This window comes from Monodelphis domestica, chromosome 2 (genome assembly GCF_027887165.1).
Source record: "Monodelphis domestica isolate mMonDom1 chromosome 2, mMonDom1.pri, whole genome shotgun sequence".
Taxonomy (NCBI): domain Eukaryota; kingdom Metazoa; phylum Chordata; class Mammalia; order Didelphimorphia; family Didelphidae; genus Monodelphis; species Monodelphis domestica.
In genome coordinates this window covers 229,806,977-229,822,646 of record NC_077228.1, presented here as the reverse complement: position 1 = coordinate 229,822,646, position 15,670 = coordinate 229,806,977, and positions in this window count along the sequence as shown.

Sequence of the window (15,670 nt, the reverse complement as noted above, 5' to 3'; positions counted from 1 at the left end):
CAGAAAAATTAAAGATGAGTTTTAGAGAGCAATGGAGAGGGACATTGTAGGTGTGAACAGGCTACCACATATAACCACTAAGGATGTCATCAGGACCAAAATCACAGATGACAGGTAGGTATCCAAAATGTTCCATGGGGACCCTCGCCATAATGAGAGAAATAAAAAATAGAGAAATCTATTAATTGAGGAGTGGCTGAATAAATTGTGGCACACATTCCCCAATGACAAATGATCAAAAGATATGAACAAGAAATTTTCAAATGAAGAAATCAAAGCCAGCAATGATTATATGAAAAAATGTTCAAAATCATTCTTTTTTTTTTCTTTCTAAAACCCTTACCTTCTGTCTTGGAGTCAATACTGTGTATTGGCTCCAAGGCAGAAGAGCAGTAAGTGCTAGGCATTGGGGATCAAGTGATTTGCCCGGGGTCAGACAGCTGGTAAGTGTCTGAGGCCAGATATAAACCTAGGATCACCTGTCTCTAGGCCTGACTCTAAATCCACTGAGCCACTCATCTGCCCCCCAAAATAACTCTTGATTAGAGAAGTGCAAATTAAAACAATGCTGAAGTACCATCTCCCATCTATCAGATTGGCCAATATAGTAGTAAAGTGGTAAATGTTGCAGGGGATGTTACAAAATTAGGACACGAATGCATTTTGGGGGCAATTGTGAACTGATCTAACCATTCTGGAGGGAAATTTGGAACTATACCCAAAGGGTTATAAAATTGTGCATACCCTTTGATCTGGTAATACCACTACCTGGTCTCTATCCCAAAGAGATAATAAAGAAAGGAAAATGACCTATATTTATAGTAGCTGTTTAGCCAAAGAATTGAAATTGAAAGGATATCCATCAATTGGGGAATGGCTGAACAAATTGTGGTACATGTTGGTGATGGAGATGATTTCAGAAGAAGCCGGAAAGATCTGTAGGAATTGAGGCAGAGCAAAATAAGCAGAATGGTGAAAACATTGCACACAATAAGAGCAATACTGGATGATGATTATCTGTGAAAAATCGTCTACTCTCAGCAATGCGATGATCTGGGACAATCCTGAAAGACTTATGGCAAAGAATGCTCTCCACCTCTAGAGAAAGAACTGTCTTTCATATAAGTGTATTTATGGTTTTATTTTGGGGTTTCGGTTAGGTATGACTTTGCTCTTACAGCAATGACCAATATGGAAGTGTGTTTTGCATGACAATAAAATATTTTTTCATATTAATTAAATAAATAAATTGTGGCCTATAAATGTGGAGCACTATTAAGCTATAAGAAAAAAAGGAGGTCAAGGTGGTGGCATAGAGGCAGCAAAAAAAAAAAAAGACCTCTGAAAACCCTTTCTAACCAAATACAAAGTTCCTAGGGGACTGAAAATCAAACCTAACCACAAGACAGAGCCAAGGAATCCTCTTGCTGGGCTCAATTCAAAAGGCATGCCCCCTCCCAACCCAAAAGCCAGAATTAGAGAACACTTGGGTTTAGGGGGAAGGAATAAGAAAGGTCCCAGGACCCCTCCCCCACCTAGAGCGCTAAGCCTCCAGTGGCAGCAGAAAACTCTGGGCAGGCAAAGGCACTGGTCTGGAGGGAGTACCTTGCAGGCAGGGCTGTGCCAGGCTCAGAGCGTCAAACACAGGTGGTGGGGAAGGAACTGGAGAGGGAGCGCAGAGAGGGTAGCCTGGTCATAGCCATAGAGACCCTCCATATCGCTCTTGCCTACCAGGAGGTTTTGGCCTCAGGGTACATGCAGGCCAACCCAGCTGACCTTAATCCCATCAAAAGTTTTCTGAAGTCAGGGAAGCTCAAGCTCCAACACCACTCCCCCCACAGACTGCTGGACTTTAATACAATCAAAGCCTCCAGAGGACAGGGAAGCTCAAGCTCCAACACCCCACCCCACCCCCCAGAATGCACTGAGAGATAGATCTCCAGGCAAAACTCCAAGAAGGGACACTGACAGAAAACCCCAAAGCCAAAAAAAAAAATGAGAGGAGCAAGAGCACAGACAACTGCAGGGAGTAAAGAAGGGGGTAAATATGAGTAAATAACAGAAAAAGAAAAAAGAAATTACAATCGACAGCTTCTATACTGGCAACAAACAAAGAGCAAAGGGAACTGAGAAGGAAGGAACACAAAGCAATAAAACAGAAAACCAAGAAAATTGGACACAGGCTCTGGAAGAATTCGAAATACAATTCAAAACACAATTAAGAGAGGCTGATGACAATTGGGAAAAGAACTGAAAAACTAAGATAAGTCATCTGGAAGCAAAAAATAGTATCTTGAAAGCCAAAATCAACCAGCTTGAAAATGAGGCAAAGGAGATGAAAGATGAAGCAAAGAAGATGAAAGATGAGGTAAAGAGAATGAAAGATGACCTCCAAAGAAAATCAGACCAGAAGGAGAAGGATGACCAAAAAGCCAGGGATGAAATCCAGTCTTTAAGAACCAGAATACAACAACTAAAATCAAGTGACTTCACAAGGCAGCAGAACACCATAAAACAAAACCAAAAGAATGAAAAAATTGAGGAAAATATGAAGCATCTCATTCACAAAACAGAAGATTTAGAAATTTGTTCCCGGAGAGACAACTTAAGAATCATTGGTCTGCCAGAAGACCATGACAAAAGGAAAAGCCTGGACATCATACTACAGGAAATTATCCAAGAAAACTGCCCCAATATTCTAGAACAAAAGGGAAAAGTAGAGATTGAAAGAATACACAGATCACCTCCTGAACTTAACCCCCAACTGACAACACCCAGGAATATTATAGCCAAATTCAGGAACTATCAGACTAATGAAAAAATATTATAAGCTGCTAAGAAGAAGTCATTCAGATACCATGGAACCACAGTGAGGATAACACCGGATCTGGCTGCATCTACACTGAAGGACCGAAAGGCATTGAATATGATATTCTGGAAAGCAAGGGAACTAGGTCTACAATCAAGAATCAACTACCCAGCAAAACTGACTAAATTCTTACAGGGGAAAGTATGGTCATTCAACAAAATAGAAGAATTCCAAGCATTTGTAAAGAAAAGACCAGACCTGAACAGAAAATTTGATGGTCAAGCACAGAACTCAAGATAATCATCAAAAGGTAATTAAAAAAGAGGGAAAAAAGAAAAACAAAACAAAACAAAAAAAACATCTCTTTTTTAAGAGACACAATAAGTTAAAATGATATGTATCCCTGTAAGAAAAGAGGTAAACTCTTAAAAATTGTTATTATCACCTGGGCAGCTAAAAGAATTACACTTAGAGGGAACAGTGACAAACTGTAACAGGATGAAATGATAAGAAATAAATATGTATATAGATATATGTATGCATAAATACATATATGTGTGTGTGTATATACAACTAGAGCTAAAAAAAGAGGTTAATACTAAAAGAAATGGGAAAAGAAACAAAAGGGGGTCACAAAGAAGCTCATGGCAGGAGGGGGGAGAACATCAATACACTGGAAGGGTAAAGAGGTTGGAGATAGGAATTACTTAACTCTTACATGCTTTGAAATTGACCCAAAGAGGGAAGAACAATCCAATCCATTTGGACAGAGAATTGATTTGCACTCTATAGGGAAGTAGACAGGTAACAAACAGACTGGTGGGGAGGGAAGTAGAACAAGGGAGGAAGAGGGCTGGGCAGGGGTAGTTTTTAAAAAGACTGCAAAGAAAATAAGGGAGGGGGGTAGAAAGGGAAGTAAAATAAGGGTGGGAACTAGGGGGACTGATTAAAAACAAACATTGGTGTAGAAGGAAATAGTGATAGAAGAAAAGGCAGGACTAGGAGTAGAAATCAAAATGGTGGGAAATACACAGCTGATAATCATAATTCGGAATGTGAATGGAATGAACTCACCCGTAAAATGCAAGTGAATAGCAAAGTTGATTAGAATCCAAAACCCTGCCATATCCTGTCTATAAGAAACACACATGAGGAAGGTAGATACACATTGGGTGAAAGTAAGAGTATGGAGCCAAATCTTTTGGGCATCAACTGATATAAAGAAGGCAGGAGTCACAATCATGATGTCTGACAAAGCCAAAGTAAAAATAAATCTAGTTAAAAGAGATAGGGAAGGTAATTACATCCTGATAAAAGGTAGTATAGGCAATGAGGAAATATCAGTACTCAATATGTATGCACCAAACAGCATAGCATCCAAATTTCTAAAGGAGAAACTAGTGGAGCTCAAGGATGAAATAGACAGAAAAACTATACTAGTGGGAGACCTGAACCTTCCTCTATCAGAACTAGATAAAAATAAATAAGAAAGAGGTAAGAGAAGTGAATGAAATCTTAGAAAATCTTAGAAAAATTAGAGTTAGTAGATATATGGAGAAAAATAAATAGGGACAAAAAGGAATACACCTTCTTTTCAGCAGCAAATGGTACATTCACAAAAATTGGCCATGTATTAGGGCATAAAAACATTGCAAACAAGTACAAAAGAGCAGAAATAATAAATGCAACCTTCTCAGATCACAATACAATGAAAATAATAATTAGTAAGGGTACATGGAGAGGTAAATAAAAAATTAATTGGAAATTAAACAATATGATTCTCCAAAACCTGTTAGTTAAAGAACAAGTCATAGAAACAATTAATAATTTCATTGAATAAAATGACAATGATGAGACGTCCTTTCAAAACCCATGGGATGCAGCCAAAGCAGTACTCAGGGGGAAATGTATATCCTTGAGTTCATATATTAACAAACTAGAGAGGGCAGGAGTCAATGAATTGGGCATGCAAATTAAAAAACTAGAAAGTGAACAAATTAAAAATCCTCAGATGAAGAATAAATTAGAGATCCTAAAAATCAAAAGAGAAATTAATAAAATTGAAAGTCAAAGAACTATTGATTTTCTAAATAGGACTAGAAGCTGGTACTTTAAAAAAACAAATAAAATAGACAAAGTACTGGTCAATCTAATTAAAAAAGGGAAAGAAAAAACCAAATTGATAGTATCCAAGATGAAAAGGGAGACCTCACCTCTAATAAAGAGGAAATCAAAGCAATCATTAAAAACTATTATGCCCAATTATATGGCAACAAATACAGCAATCTAGGTGATATGGATGAATATTTACAAAATATAAATTGCCTAGACTAACAGAGGAAAAATTGATTACCTAAACAACCCCATATCAGAAAAATAAATTGAAGAAGCCATCAAAGACTTCCCTAAGAAAAAATCTCAAGACCCAATGGATTCACAAATGAATTCTATCAAATACTCAAAGAACAACTAATTCCAATATTATACAAACTATTTGACAGAATAAGCAAAGAAGGAGTTTTACCAAATTCATTTTATGCCACAACTATGGTTCTGATTCCAAAGCCAGGCAGGTCAAAAACAGAGAAAAAAAACTATAGACCAATCTCCTTAATGAATATAGATGCAAAAATCTTAAATAGGATACTAGCAAAAAGACTCCTGTAAGTCATCACAAGGGTTATTCACTATGATCAGGTAGGATTCATACCAGGAATGCAAGGATGGTTCAATATTAGGAAAACCATCCACATAATTGGCCATATTAACAAGCAAACCAACAAAAATCACATGATTATCTCAATAGATGCAGAAAAAGCCTTTGACAAAATACAACACCCATTCCTATTGAAAACACTAGGAAACATAGGAATAGAAGGGCTTTTCCTAAAAATAATGAACAGTATATATCTAAAACCATCAGCAAACATCATCTGCAATGGGGATAAACTAGAAGCCTTCCCAATAAGATCAGGAGTGAAATAAGGATACCCATGATCACTTCTATTATTTAACATTGTACTAGAAACACTAGCTGTAGCGATTAGGGAATAAAAAGAATTTGAAGGTATTAAAATAGGCAATGAGGAGACCAAGCTATCACTCTTTGCAGATGATATGATGGTTCACTTAAAGAGTCCTATAGAATCAACCGAAAAGCTAGTCGAAATAATCAACAACTTCAGCAAAGTTGCAGGATACAAAATAAACCCACATAAGTCATCAGCATTTCTATATATCTCCAACCCATTTCATCAGCAAGAATTAGAAAGAGAGATTACATTTAAAATCACCCTAGACTATATAAAATATTTAGGAATCTATCTGCTGAGACAAACACAGGAACTATATCAACACAACTACAAAACACTCCACACAATTAAAACTAGATCTAAACAACTGGAAAAACATTGATTGTTCATGGGTAGGATAAGCTAACATTATAAAAATGACAATCCTACCCAAATCAATTTGCTTATTTAGTGCCATACCAATTGAACTACCAAAAATTTTTTTTGACTGAATTAGAAAAAAACCATAACAAAGTTCCTTTGAAAGAACAAAAGATCAACGATATCCAGGGAAATCATGAAAAAAAAAATGCGAAGGAAGGAGGACTTGCAGTACCAGCTCTCAAACTATACTATACAGCAGTGATCATGAAAACAATTTGGTACTGGCTAAGAGACAGAAAGGAGGATCAGTGGAATAGACTTGGGGTAAATGACCTCAGCAAGACGTTCTATGATAAGCCCAAAGATCCCAGCTTTAGGGACAAAAATCCACTATTTGATAAAAAAAAATGCTGGGAAAATTGGAAGATAGTATGGGAGAGATTAGGTTTGGATCAACATCTCACACCCTACACCAAGATCAACTCAGAATGGGTGAATGACCTGAATATAAAGAAGGAAACCAAAAGCAAATTAGGTGAACACAGAAAAGTATACATGTTAAATCTTTGGTAAAGGAAAGACTTTAAAACCAAGCAAGAGCTAGAAAAAAACACAAAATGTAAACTCAATAATTTTGATTACATCAAATTAAATGGTTTTGAACAAACAAAACTAATGCATCCAAAATTAGATTTTGGCAATCTTCATAACAAACAATCTTCATAAGAAAAACCTCTGACAAAGGTCTAATTACTCAAATTTATAAAGAACTAAACCAATTGTACAAAAAAAAATCAAGCTATTCTTCAATTGATAAATGGGCAAGGGACATGAATAGGCAATTTTCAGTTAAAGAAATCAAAACTATTAATAAGCACATGAAAAAGTGTTCTAAATCTCTGATAATCAGAGAAATGCAAATCAAAACAACTCTGAGGTATCACCTCACACCTAGCAGATTGACTAACATGACAGCAAAGGGAAGTAATGAATGCTGGAGGGGATGTGGCAAAGTTGGGACATTAATGCATTGCTGGTGGAGTTGTGAATTGATCCAACCATTCTGGAGGGCAATTTGGAACTATGCCCAAAGGGCACTAAAAGACTATCTGCCCTTTGACCCAGCCATAGCACTGCTGGGTTTATACCCCAAAGAGATAATAAGGAAAAAGACATGTACGTAAATATTCTTAACTGCGTTCTTTGTGGTGATAAAAAATTGGAAAATGAGGGGATGCCCTTTAATTGGGGAATGTCTGAAGAAATTGTGGTAAATGTTGGTGATGGAATACTATTGTGCTCAAAGGAATAATAAAGTGGAGGAATTCCATGGGGACTGGAAAGACCTCCAGGAATTGATGCAGAGTGAAAGGAGCAGAACCAGGAGAACATTGTACACAGACTGATACACTGTGGTATAATCAAATGTGATGGACTTCTCCATTAGTGGCAATGCAGTGATCCTGAACAGTTCCAAGGGATTTACGAGAAAGAACACTATCCACATTCAGAGGGGAAACTGTAGGAGTAGAAACACAGAAGAAAAACAACTGCTTGAATACATGGGTCGAGGGGAAATGGTTGGGGAGGTAGAATCTAAATGAACATCCTAATGTAAACACCAACAACATGGAAATAGGTTCTGATCAAGAATATAAGTAATACCCAATGAAATTGCTCATCAGCTGTGAGAAGGGTGGGTGGAGTGGCGGGAGGGAAATAATGTGATTATTGTAACCAAGGAATTTTGTTCTAAATTGACTAAATAAGTTAATTCACATTAAATAAAAAAGGAAAAAGATGGTTTTTAAAAGACACAGAAAGACTTATAAGCTAGGTGGCTTGTGGATAGAAGGCCAGAACTGTAGACAAGAGTTCCTGGGTTCAAATGAGGCCTCAGACACCTCCTAGCTGTGTGACCTTGGGCAAGTCACTTAATTCCAGTTACAGAACCTTTACTACTCTTCTGCCTTGGAACCAATACTTAATATCTAAGACAGAAGGTAAGGGTTAAAAAAAAAGACATATGAAAGGATGAATAATTAAATAAGCAAAACATAACAATTTATACAATATTATAAAAATGAATAATTCTGAGGACTTCTGTAAACGAATGAACAAAGAAATAAGCAACACCAAGAAAACAATGTGTACACAATGCTGGATTTCAAAGGGAACAAAGATGAAACATGCTGTACATATTACATAAATATGATGGCTTTAAGGTACAGAATGATGTGAAATTTTTGGAAAGCTATGAGGAATGTTTCCTTACTTGATTATGCATATTTCTTACATAGTTTTTCATATACTAGATTGAATTGCTTGTCAGCTCTGGGAAGAGAAAGGGAAGAAGAGAGGGAGGCAATATGGATAATATAACTTGGGGAAAATTATGTGGAAATTTGTTATTAAAATTTTTTTAATGTGAAAAAATTCCTTTTTTTTCAAACTGATAGAGATGAGGAGGATAGAAAGTAAGTATTTGAGATTTTGTTGGTTTTTTAAATAGAGAAATAAGGGTGCTACAGATGGGAAATATTGCACACTTTTTCAGATAAGTCTCTTAATATGCATTATTAGTGCCATTTAACCATTTTACTTTGTTACAAAAGACCTGTTGTGAAGTATAAATGTCTATAAACATAAAAACAAAGTGCATCAATAAAACTTAAAGAAAAATTTCAAAATCAAATAAATATACAAATGGGTTATTACATGCATTATTGGAGACAATTTCTACATCAGTGTAATCCCATGTCCATTTGAGCATTTGAACTGTTGAGTTCTAGTAATCTCTGTGACTTCCTGCAGATTACTCAGAAAAAGGCAAATTATTAGCAAGTATTTTATGAAGAGATATCCATAATATGAGTAAATCTTTTCCTCCTACTTCCACCTAACCAAGGCTATGATTCAGCATTTGTGCATGCTATTAATGACAATTCTAGTAGTTTCTGGCCATGTGATGACTCAGCACAGAAAAGTTTGCATTTTGGTATAACTTAGCAAATTCTTAATAGTTTCTTAGTTATTTGCCTGACCCATGTGGAGTGGCGTCAGTTCAAAAAAGAGATAGCTTCCAGTTTGTTCTTCCTTCAAACTTTTATGTGGCATTGTTATGGGCGGGAAGGATACCCTTGGGTTCGGGAAGGATACCTTTTGCAAGCATGCAAGACTCCAAAACTTAGCTTAAAAACAAAAAGGAGATTTATTAATTTAGAAAGTAATGGCCAGGAGGATAGCAAGGTGGAACAGCAAGGTGGGGAGCTGTTCCTTGGAAGGACAGCATGAATGGAGAGGCTGTCCCCCAGACGACATCAGTTCTGGGGTTTATATACTCTTTAGATGCTATGTCCTGGTGTGGACATGACCTAGAGTGTTAGTCCCTCAGGCATTTGGTGGGGTGAGGTGGTCATCTGACTGGGGTCTGCCTGGAAGCATAAAAGTTCATTTCTTTGTCCATCTTAAATCTAGAGGACAAAAGAGGGTAAACATCTCAGGACCCTGGGTGGGGTCATTGGGTGTTTCTAGGTTAAGAGTCACAAGGATGCAAAGGCAAGAGAGTTTCCCTGATAATAGTTCCCCTGGATTTCTGGGGTACAGTGCCCATGTCAGCATCACATAACACAGATTTCTGGGATGGGATAATGGGGTGGGTAGTATTCTATCCCTTATCCCTTCTACCATATAATTGTGAACATATGACATCAAAAGCACATGCTCTACTTAGGCAAGTCCAAGCATGGGTTTGGGCTGCCTCTTTTTGTGTTCATTCTTTCTTGATATTGAGTGACCTAGTATCTATCCCAGGAAACTAAGTGGCACAATGGATAGAGTGCCAAGTCTAGAGTCAGGAAGACTCATCTTCCTGAGGTCAAATCTGGCCTCTGACACTTACTAACTGGGTGACCCTGGGGAAATCACTTAACCTTGTTTGCCTCAGTTTCCTCATCTATAAAAATGAACCAGAGAAGAAAATGGCAAACCACTCTATCTTTGGCAAAAAAACAAACAAACAAACAAACAAAAAACACTTCCAAATTGGGTCATAAAGAGTCAGACATGCCTGAAAAAGGACTGAAGAAAAACAACAAAAAGTATCTATCCCAGGGCAGTTGCATTCCAAATTAGAAATGGTTTTTCTAATTCCAGAGGTCTCAAAGAACCTAAGACCTTTTGACCAAAGTTGACCAGCAGTAAAGGAAGGTGCTATTCCAGTGGTCTTGGAGAAGATGGGACTTAAGGAGGAGCAGGGGTTCCCAGATCATATCAGCTACAGGAAAACCAGTAGGTTCAAGGCAATTTGGAAAACTCTGAAGAAGCTTGCTAGGGGGTAGATGTTGTGCCTCTAATCCAGAAGTGGATCTGGAAAGGATAGACAGGCATGTCACTGCCAGGACTCTGGTACAGGTCTTCATCACACTTCCTTCCTGCTGGTGGATTTGCCTGCCTCAAGTCTCTTCCCCTTCCAATTCACTCCAACACATCCTCCATTCAACCACTGAATTTATTTTCTTAAAGCATAGTGATAACCATCTCTCCCTCCCTCCCTCTCTCTTCCTCTCTCTCTCCCTCTCTTCCTCTCTCTCTCTCTCTCTTTCTCTCTCTCTCTCTCCCTGTGTGTGTGTGTGTCTGCCTGTGTCTCTCCCTCCCTCCCTCCCTCTCTCTTCCTGTCTCTCTCCCTCTCTTCCTCTCTCTCTCTCTCTCTCTCTCTCTCTCTCTCTCTCTCTCTCTCTCTCTCTCTCTCTCTCTCTCTCTCACACACACACACACACACACACACCCTTCCTTTAAATTCCAGGCTCCCTATTGCCTTCAAGATTAAATGATTAAATACGAAATCCTTTGCTTGGAATTCAAACCACTTCATAACCCAGCCTCCTCCTACCTTTCCAATTTTTTACGCCTTACTCACAGGCATATGCTCTGTCCAGTGGCATTGGCCTCCTTCCTCTTCCATGAACAATACACTCCATCTCTTGGCTCTGGGCATTTTCTATGGTTGTCCATCTTTCCTGGAACACTCTTCATTTTAGTGACTTCCTGACTTCAAATTCCAACTAAAATGCATTTTCTAAGAGGTTCTGATCAAGAACACATGCGAAACCCAGTCAAACTCCGTGTTGGCTATGGGAGGGGTGGGGGAACAGGAGGGAGGAAAAGAAAATGATTTTTGTAACAAAGGAACAATGTTTGAAATTAAAAATTAAAATTTAAAAAATGCATTTTCTACAGGAAGCCCTTCCCAATCCCCTCTTAATTCCAGAGCCCTCCCTCAGTTAATTATTTTCAATTTACACTGTACATGGCTTATTTATACATTGTTTGCATGTCCTCTCCCACTCCCCCACTAGACTGTGATCTTTTTGAGGGAAGGACTGGCTTTTGCCTCTTTTTGTATTCCATGATTAGCACAATGCTTGGCAGATAATGGATGATTAGCAAATGTTTATCCATTGATTACCACCAGCCCGAAACAAGTGCTATGTTTGCTAGAGGTGGGGTACCTGGTAGTTACAGCCTTGGAAGGCCCTTTTGGTACTTGAGAGAAACTCTTTAAATAAAGCTTGCCCAGGCATGGATTTAGGTAATATGTGCTAACCAGATTGTATGACCACAAGGTCCCACTGTCATCATCTGCTAGATCTTAAATCTTGGGGGGGCAGCACTCCTGCAGGATCCCAGGACTCAGTTCTCAGATCTCAGAAATCGAGATAGTTGGTGCCAGGACCAAGATAGACCAGATACTGAATTTTACCCTTTAATTATCTCCTCCCTCTGGGGGTCAAGATAGTATGAGAAAAAAGGAGAAAGACAATTGTTCTTATTTGCCTTCCATTCCCTAATTCCTCAGCCCCATTCAGTCATCCTTATCTTTCTTCAGATTTTCTCTGTCCCCTTTTTTACTTCCCCAGGGCAATCTTTGGTGTATTAACATCCTTTCTGTTTCATTTTTCCAAAGAACAAGCTCCTTATGGCAATGTGAATAGTCATTTATTTTAATATTTTCTTTTATTTTGACAAGAATTTCTGTTTAGGTCACCTCAGGTGACTGAGAGAGAAAAAAAAGATCTCTCTCTCCAGTTGGAAAGTTCTTCTGGTTGTTTTCCTGTGAGCACATGTGACAGGCCAGTGGTTTTCCTACACAGATCAGGGTTCACAAATCAGACAGTGGGAAGGTTTCCCAGCAATATTGCTGTAATAACAGCAATAAAGACAGGGGTGGAGTCTGGGCAATCAGTCTAAACTCTATTCCCTGTAGCTCAGACTAACTAGGAATTTTTTCACTGGGGCAAAAACAATGGAGAAGGAGGAGGGGATGGCAAGTTAGAGAATTTTATGTGAAAGAGAACAGCAACAGTGGAGAGGGACAAAGAGGGTCAAAACTCTCCCAGACAGGCTGAACAACTCCCCTCCAGGGAGGGGGAAGTGTTTATACAAACCAGAAGCTGCTTGGCTAGAGAGATTACTTTAAAGCAGGACCCTCAGGGGACAGGGGCTAGATTGATCTAGGAAGGAAGGGGTGTGTGGCTTTGTGGTCCTCTTTTCCAGTAGGGAAAAAGGGCCCCTAGGGCAGAGAGACCCAGAGAAACTAGTTATACCTCTCTGGGCAGGACCAATTACTTCTCTCAGTCAGGCATGTTGTTTGGGAGGGAGAGCATTTTAGCCTGCTAGGAATTCAAAGGCTGTGGTCTCCATTGTGTGGTACATGCACCCTATATGTGTGCAAGATGATCTTTTAGAATACAGGGAAAAAATACAATATATACATTTTTCTGTTTTTTAAAATATTGATTTATATATACATTTACCAAGATCTCTCTTCTCTATTCTACCCACTCCATTCCATAGAACCATCCCCTAAAAAAGAGTTTTTAAAAAACAGTTCAGAAAAACAAATCAACATATCAACCACATCTATCTGGCATTATATGCAATTTTTCATATCCACTGTCCCCACCTCTGCAAAGAAGGGAAGGAGTTTCATTCTCATATCTTTTCTTGGTAGTCAAATTTATTCCTTATAATTCAGCATTCAGTTTCAATTATTTTCTTGTTCCTTCTATTGTTACTGATGGGGTCATTATGTATGCTTTTCCTAGTTCACTTCATTCTACATCAGTTTATAAGTTTTTCCATGGTTCTTTGTGTTCATAATGTAATAGTTTTTAAAAACATAGTAATAGTCCATATATTCACATACCACAGGCTCCATGGGACCTGTGTGTAGGTTTTTTTCTTTCCAACAGGTCTAGGCAGGCATCTTCTGTGGCCATGGCTCCACCATGCTTGCCTTACCTGCATCCAAGGATCTTCTACAAGGTGTCCTCATTAGCTTTTCCTCTTTACATCTACACACAGATAGATATCTAATATTAAAATACTGGGACAACTGTCCCAGTCACAAATCCCTGGGAAATCATTCCTCAGAGATTAATCTACTTCCACTACTTCATAACCATATCAGTACCAAGTGATTCTGAATCCTGGGTTACCACTGTTACCTTGGTTACCATTCTCCATCCCCCTCAATACAATCTTGTCCTTACTTCTCACTCTAAAATTACTCAACCCTTCTACTTACTCTCTGGAATACTTGTTCCATATGTAACAAACTTTCATTCATCTTAAACTTATTCATCTCTTGGTCCTTCCACTCACTGAGAGCTGTCTCCCTCATGATGACACAGTTTCCTTGGCTATCCTTTCCAGCCCTGGTTGTATTCTCATTCATACCTTCTGCCACACTGATCATGGCGGAAGAGTCCTTGTTCCCAATTGTCACTTACATGTTCTATGTCTACCACCATCTCTTACTGACCTCTCTTCCTTTAGGGTTCATTCAATTAATCTGTATCACTCAATCAAGATTCTGGTCATTATTGTCTATTGATGTCCAGAACAAACTTCCTTCCCCAGGGAGTTCAATGCCTGGTTCACAGTCTTTCTCTCCTTCCCAAGTCCTGCTGTCATATTAGGGGATTTCAGCATACAAACTGATATTTTTAACAGTGTACCTTTGGACAAGCCCTCTAAACCTTAGTTTCCTCACTCTAAATCAGGACAATAATACCCATAATATCTATTACATAGGGCTTCTATAAGGATCAAATGATATAACATATATAAAATTCTTTGAAAATCACATTATTGTCCTATAAAGCAGTAATTATCAAAACAATCTGATTGATACTGGCTAAGAAACAGAAGAGTGGATCAGTAGAATAGATTGAATATACAATATAGAAGGGTAAATGACCATAGGCATCTAGTGTTTGAAATACCCAAAGATCTCAGATTTTTAGATTAAGAACTCACTATTTGACAAAAACTTCTGGGAAAACTGGAAAACAATATGACAGGAACTAGGCATAGACCAATATTTTACACTCTATACCGAGATAAGATCAAAATGAGTATATGATTTAGACATAAAGGGTGATGCCATAAGCAAATTAGGGGAGCTGTCAGATCTATGGAGAAGGGAAGAATTTATGACCAAATGAGAGACAGAAAACATTATAAGGCATAGAGTGAACAATTTTGATTATATTAAATTTTAAAAGTTTTATATAAACAAAACCAATATAATAAAAATTAAAAGGGAAACCACAAACTGGGGGGAAATTTTTATACAAATTTCTCTGATGATGGTCTTGTTTCTCAAATATATAGAAAATTAAGTCAGATTTATAAAGATATAAGCCATTCCCCAATTGACAAACGGTTCAAGCATATGCACAAGCAATGTTCAGATGAAGAAATCAAAGCTATCAATAATCATATGAAAAGGGAGTCAAGATGGCAGCGTAGAGGCAGCAAACATTCAGACCTCTGAAAACCCTTCCTTGCAGATTACAAACTAAATGCTCCCAAGGGAGTGAAAATCAAACCTAACTGCAAGACAGAGCCAAGGAACCCTCCTGCTGGACGCAACTTAGAAGATATGCCACCCAAAGCCAGAATTCAAGAACACTATGGTTTAAGGGAAAGGAAGAAGGAAGGTCCTGGGACTCCTCCCCCAGATAGAGTGTTAAGCCTCCAGTGCCACCTGGAACCTCTGGGCAGGCAAAGGCACTGGTCTGGAGGGAGTACCTTGCAGGCAAAGCTGTTCCAGGCACAGAGCGTTCAACACAGGCAGTGGGGAAGAAGATAGAGAAGAAACACATAGCACAGAGCAGGCAGCAGTTGCAGCAGTGGACACACTCCATATTGAACCCCCCCCTCTTTCCTATGTTTTGACCTCAGGGCACATCCAGCAACCCAGCCGGACTTAATCCCATCAAAGCCTTCAGAGGGCAGGGAAGCTCAAGCTCCAACACCCCTCCCCACAAACTGCACTGAGAGATTTACTGACAAAAGTCCAAGGGTGAAGGTGGAAAGAAAAGCCCAAAACCACAAAAAAAAAAGAGAGAGAGAGAGAGGAGCATGAACACAGACAACTGCAGGGAGTAAAAAAGAG